The sequence below is a fragment of the Scyliorhinus canicula genome, chromosome 8 (assembly GCF_902713615.1).
Source record: "Scyliorhinus canicula chromosome 8, sScyCan1.1, whole genome shotgun sequence".
In the NCBI taxonomy this organism is placed as follows: Eukaryota; Metazoa; Chordata; class Chondrichthyes; order Carcharhiniformes; family Scyliorhinidae; genus Scyliorhinus; species Scyliorhinus canicula.
The window spans coordinates 92,826,189-92,833,363 of NC_052153.1; positions in this window are offsets into that span (position 1 = coordinate 92,826,189).

Genomic DNA, 7,175 nt, shown 5'->3' on the forward strand with positions numbered 1-7,175 from the left:
AGGGAATATGCAAAATCAATCAAAATGGGGAGGTGTCGGCGGGTCACGTTCTGGGAGGCGCTAAACGTGGTGGTTCAAGGTGAGATCATCTCAATCAAGGCACACATGGACAGGAGGAGGGGGGAGGCGTATGGATGACTGTTGGATGAGATAGCTGAGGTGGACAGGAGTTATGTGGGGGTCCCCACTAAAGAGTTGCTGGTGGAGAGGAAGAGGTTGTGGGGCTGTTCGATTGGTTGATGACGGGGATGTTTGGGGCAGTTAAGGAGGTCGAGCAGGGTTCAATATGAATATGGGGAGAAGTTGAGCCGTATGCTGGCCCATCAGCTGAGGAGGCAGGCTGCGTAGTGGGAAATTTTAAAGGTGAGAATGGAAAGGGGGGGGGGGGGGTTAATGTCAGAGCTGGGGGAGATAAATTAGGTGTTCTGCAGGTACTATCAGAAGTTATATCTGGAGGAGCCAAATGGAGTGAAAGAGGATATGGGACATAGCATGGACGGATTGAAGTTTCCAATGTTGGAAGAAGAGAGGAGGCAGGAATTGTTTACCTAAGCTGTGAAGAACTTTAGGCTTACATCTTGTGATTCCGAGCTGGTTCCCAGAGTATTCACGGGATTTCCCATCATGCCTGGAAAGAGCTCTGATTAATCCACTTATCTACTTTCAAAGCTTAAAATGCCCATATGAATATTATATTGTTATATTATTTCTTATGTCCGAATAATGCTCGTATTTCAGTTGAAGTAAATGCTTTATTGAGTAAGCTTGTTCTCTCCAGAGCTTAAACTTGATGTTACATGAAAATGATTGATTGAAAAATACACCTGTGCTGAGCTGTTTGTCTGTGTCTTGTTATTAGCAACTGTTCCTGTGAAGAGAGTGATCCAGGCTTTCGTCTGTCTATTTATACATCTCTAGTTCTCCCTCTAGTGATTACTTAGTTGTAGTGTATTTACATTAACTCCTTGCAGATCACTTCTTCCCCCCTTTTTCCTTTTTACATATTTTCTGTGCGGTGTTAAACAAAACAGGTAGATACATGATGATATGTATATCTGTACAAGTTGTGATGATATTAATAATTATACAAAGCCAATTAATATTTATGTGTCCAATCATTATGAAAACAATCATGAGTCCAACTTTATAAATTTACTCAGTTGAGTTTCTTTCTTTTTCTGCTGTTAAAGTGGTGATGTGGATATTTTAATGTCTTTGTGAATGTCATCAGTGTTCTTCTGTTTAAGTAACCAACAAGTCATCATGAGGTGTTCGAATGGTCGAATCACTTTTGTTGTCTGACCTGGACTTTTTCCTGTGCTTGCGGTATTGATTCTGGATGTCATCTGCCTTGAAAACTGGTTTATTTGTTTGTTTGTTGTGGAGCAATTATGAATTTGTGAGATTCATTGTCATGCCATGTTATATTTGTACTCTTGCCGTTGTTTTGGACTGTGCTGTTATATTGTCCTTCATGTGCAGAGTTGTACCATGTTGTACAGGTCGTTGTTTCATTGTTGTTGTTTTTGTTGTTTCTGTTGTGTTTGTTGTTTTTGTTGTGCTTCTTGTTGTTTTTGCTGTTTCTGTTGTTCTTGTTTTTGTTGTGGTTCCTGTTGTTGTTTTTGTTGTGCTTCTTGCAGTTTTTGTTGTTCTTGTTGTGCTCAATGACTGTTCCTTGTGGAGAATTTGAGGCATTCTCAAAGTTGGTGGTATCAGTGTCCTTTGTGGTATCTGATGTTTCATTGAGCTTTTCGACTTGAGGTATGTGTGAATGATCTGATGTTGCATTGATCCTGGTGACATCAGTCATTTGAGGTTGATTTGATTCCTCTTTGATTCCTTGGTGCTCCTCTTCTGGAGTCATTTCTGGTTAATCTACTTTATTGTTGATTTCTTGGTGCTCTTCTTCTGGAGTCAGCATCGTGAATATTTCAGTTTCTTATAGGTTGTCAAGAGTAGATGAGGTTTTAATTGATGCAGTCTCACTGGACTCGAGAGTAGTTTTACTTTGATTGTTGAGTGTTTCTGTACAGATGGGCTGAGATCTGTCAGTCTCGCTGTGATCTTGCACATCGTGTATGCTGATTGTGATTACTGTGTCACTATTCGTACATACAGTGGTTAGACATTCATTGGCTTCTTGGTGTTCATCAAATAAGGTAGATAGACCTTCATAGTCATCTTTTTGTTTTCAAATGAGCTGGGTGGACTTTCACAGTCTTCTTTTTGTTGTTCAAATGACCTGGTTAGACTTTCATAGTCTGCTTCAGGTTGCACAAATAAGATGGATAGGCCTTCATAGTCTTCTTCATGCATGGCTGTTGCTCTTGCATCTTTAATTGCTTCTATTTTGGAGTCTGTCAACGAGCTGTCTGTGGAGGCTTGCGTCACTCTCTCTGTGGAGTCTTTCATCGCTCTCTGTGTGGAGTTGTGCAATGTTCTTTGTGTGGAGTTGATCGGTGCTCTCTCCACGGAGTCGGTCAGTACTCTCTGTGTGGCATTGTTTTCTTCTTGGCTATTTGACAGGTTGCTGTCATCCAATGCATCAACGATCTGCCATTGCACCATGGTATTGGATTCTTCTACTATGAGTGGAGTTGTATTGAGCTTTGCAACCATGTTGCTGATGCTGTGATGATCATATCCGAATAACTCAGCCATGTCTGAGTAGTATTCTTTGATAAACAAATCATCTTTTGTGGTTTTGGTTTTGCTTTTCTGCACTTCACTTTTAATCAGCAATTCATCTTCTTTAGTTTTGGATCTGTTATTGTGATCTTCACTTTTAATTAACAAATCATCTCCTTTACTTTTGGATTTGTTTTTGTGCTCTTCACTTTTAATTAACAAATCATCTTCTTTAGTTTGTGATTTGTTAATGTGCTCTTCACGTTGGATGCTGCAAACTGCTTGTTCCAGGGTGCTGCGGATGTTATTTTCAACTGCTGGTTGAAGTTCAGGAAATGTTGTGCCTTTTGAGGTTAAAGTTTTGGGTTTTGTATCTTTAAGAATCTTATTTGTAATCTTCGGGCATTGCCCCTTTAAGTGGGCGTGGTCTGAGTCTTCTGACCTCATGACGCTTATGACGTTATGCGTACTAATCGATTGCACATGCGCAAATCGATCATCGGGCATTGTGCGCCTTTTATTCAACTGCGCATGCGTGCCTTCCGCGTGCGCAGATCGATCCTCAAACGGTGTGCAATCTTTTTCCAACTGCGCATGCGTGACTTGGGCATGCGCAGATCAATCTACGAACAATGTGCGATCTTTTTCCAACTGCGCATGCACGGCATGCGCATGCTCAGAACAATCTTCGCCCAATGAGTCTTTTCGCAACTGCGCATGCATGGCTTTGGATTCCTGCGCATGCGCGGAACGGAATTTTGTCGGTTTGGGTCTTTTGTTGATGTGCACATGTGTGGACAGTTTTGAATCGAAGACGATGAGATGAAGAAGCTGGTTTCAACACAGAGACACCATTTTAAGTTTCTCAGCCTCGTGGAGAACTTTTTCGGCCTTCTTTGTTTGTGAAAGCTCAAGATACTTATTATTATTTTTTTCTTGTGATATGCACTTTTCAATCGCGATTTTCAGTGTTAAACCTTTCTCTTTAATAATGACTGTCTGAGTTCCTCATCACTTAGTCCCTGTGTAATTTGGTCTCTGAGCATTGAATCTCTTAAAGCAGCATAGTTGCAGGTGTTACAGTGACTTTCAAATTTTTTGAGTATCACTTTCAATTTAGTTCTATCTTAACCTTCCAAGTAATTAAAGGAGTTATAGACCTCTCTAGCTTGATGTCCTGCTATTTCTAGTAGCAATGTTATTTTTTTGTCTTCAGAGGCTGTGCTCAAATCATTAGCTATATATGTATATATATATATATATATTTCCAAATATACGTTTGGAATATTTGTTTAAAATTTTTCCAGTTATCACGTAAGTTACCAGTTGTTTTAAGCTGCCATGGAGCTCGAACATGTTCCATCGAATCGGTCGGTCATCGAGGATCCATATGCTGCGAGTCTTCCACAGTCAACCATTTGGTACTTTTGTTTCTGTCTTTTTGGCTTTCCGCTTTCCTGAAGTCATGTCCCGGTACCATATATTATTTCTTATGTCCGAATAATGCTCGTAGTCTTCCAGTTGAAGAAAATGCATTATTGAGTAAGTCCATTCTCTCTCCAGAGCTTAAACTAGATATTACATGAACATAATTGATTGAGAAGTACACCTGTCTGTCTGTGTCTTGTCACAAGCTACCGTTTCTGTGAAGAGCGCGATCCTGGCTTTCGTCTGTCTCTTTATACGTCTCTAGTGCTCCCTCTAATGATTACTTAGTTGTAATGTATTTACATTAACCCCTTGTACATATACAGATATGCAGATCACTACAAATATCAATCTTAATATCAAAGTATTTCAATTAATCCATTTCAGTCTCTCCTTTTAGAGTCCTTGTCAGGCCACTTCCTGGCCCAGGTTTGACATTCCCAACACCCACTGCTCACCCAGAGCTTTGGGTCTGCTACTCCCATATTCTCTCATGGCTCTGCCTAAGTTCTAATGTCCTTGGCTAGACCTAGAACCATTATTTCATTAAATGACAAAATCTTCACAAATGTTCCCAATTTTTCAATTTCCTGGCAAGGAGGTTGTAGCAGATACCAGGATACAATCTTTATTAGCCAACAATTACCATCTGTACTGCTTGGGATAGCAGCAGTTTCTGAGAACAGCAAATGTAGAGACCAATCATTAAGACTACAACTCTCTGCCACACTCCCTATTTTTCACTACATTTTTGCCATCTTAGAACATAGAACATAGAACAGTACAGCACAGAACAGGCCCTTCGGCCCTCGATGTTGTGCCGAGCAATGATCACCCTACTCAAACCCACATATCCACCCTATACCCGTAACCCAACCCCCCTTTAACCTTACCTTTTTTTAGGACACTACGGGCAATTTAGCATGGCCAATCCGCCTAACCCGCACATCTTTGGACTGTGGGAGGAAACCGGAGCACCGGGAGGAAACCCACGCACACACGGGGAGGACGTACAGACTCCGCACAGACAGTGACCCAGCTGGGAATCGAACCTGGGACCCTGGAGCTGTGAAGCATTTATGCTAACCACCATGAACATTGTGCAGTAACCTGCAACCATCATCACTTCTGCTAACCACCATGCTACCGTGCTGCCCGGCAGGTGACTGCACAATGTTCAGTACCATCTGTTACTTTTCAGATAATGAAACAGTCCAAATGCAGCAAGACCTGGATAATCTTGACTCGATTACTAGTCAAATTTTACTGTGCCTCCCTTGCCTCCTGTCATGGGTTGTGTAACCATTAATTCCTGTTATTCCTTCTGTAAATTGATAACATCTCATTTCTCCACAATCTTATACAGCTCTGGCATGGTGCCACAGTGGTTTGCACTGCTGCCGCAGCACCAGGGGCCCGGGTTCAATTGCGGCTTGGGTGACTGTGTGGCATTTGCACGTTCTTTCCCGTGTCAACGTGGGTTTCCGCCAGGTTCTCCGGTTTCCTCCCACAGTCCAAAGAGTTGCAGGTTAGGTGGATAGGCCATGCTAAATTGGCCCTTCGTGTCCAAGATGCGCAGGTTAACTGGGGTTACAGGGATAGGGTGGGGAGAGTAGGACCAAGTGAATGGGTCTGAAAGTGTTCCTTCCAATGGTTGGTGCAGGCTCGATGGGCCGAATGGCCCCATTCTGCACTGGAGACTTTCTATGATATGTGTCGAGGCACAGTACCAAATCTTATATTTTCAATATCTGACCTAACATCATCTATCAATTCCCAAACTAACATGTCACATGCCCTTACTTTAGACTGTGAGTCAGTTGTATTAATGTTTTTTAACCCTTTGAGTAAACCTTCCTTCTAAACTTGTATAGTTGCAATTTGTATTCCATTCCCTGTGCTGCAAATCACAGTCCTCCTGTCGTCTCTTTTGCTACCTAAGAGGCATAAGTGCTGTAACTTGTGTTTGCCCAGTCAATAAGGTCAGGATGATTGTTGGTCAAATTATAGGTCACATCCAGCATACCCTTTGGAACATCATGCAATATCAATCATCTCAGCTCCAGGACATCACTACTGGAGTTCCTCAGGGTAGTGTCCAAGACCCAACAGCTGCTTCATCAATGGACTCCCTTCCATCACAAGGTCAGAAGTGATGATGGTTGCAGGTGACTGCACAATATTCAGTACCATCTGTTACTTTTCAGATAATGAAACAGTCCAAATGCAGCAAGACCTGGACAATGTCCAGGCTGGGCTGACAAGTGGCAAGCTTAACCTACAATAAGGATAAGTGCGTGTTTAGCATGGACCGTCTAGCCATCCTCGGCTATGTAGTGCGTAACGGAGTATTAGGCCCCGACCCCGAACGCATGCGCCCCGTGATGGAACTCCCTCTCCCCAACTCCCTCAAATCCCTCAAACGCTGCCTGGGCTTCTTCTCATATTACGCCCAGTGGGTCCCCAACTACGCCGACAAAGCCCGCCCCCTCATCCAGTCCACCTCCTTTCCCCTGTCGATGGAGGCCCACCAGGCCTTTAGCCGCATCAAAGCAGATATCGCAAAGGCCACGATGCGCGCTATCGACGAGACCCTCCCATTCCAGGTCGAGAGCAACGCGTCTGATGTAGCTCTGGCGGCCACCCTGAACCAAGCGGGCAGACCCGTGGCCCTCTTCTCACGAACCCTCCACGCTTCCGAAATCCGCCACTCCTTGGTGGAAAAGGAGGCACAGGCCATAGTCGAAGCTGTGCGATATTGGAGGCACTATCTGGCCGGCAGGAGGTTTACCCTCCTCACAGACCAACAGTCAGTAGCTTTCATGTTCGATAATGCACAGTCCTCGGACCCCCCCCTCTCTTCCCCTCACACACCCCCCCCCGCCCCGCCTTCTTTCTCCACAAGTGGGAGCACTGCCATTGGTGCAGAGCATTGGTTTCCCATTGCCTCTGGCTGGTCATGTGCCTCTCGTCTGATTGGCTGGGACTAGTCATGTGACTGCTCACCAATTGGTCGAGAGGCAAGTAGACCCCGCCTCCGAGGCAGGGTGTAAGTACCCAGGTTTCCCGGCGGTTGGCCTTTCTCTGTAGTCGATCACCGGGCTAACAACTAGCTGATT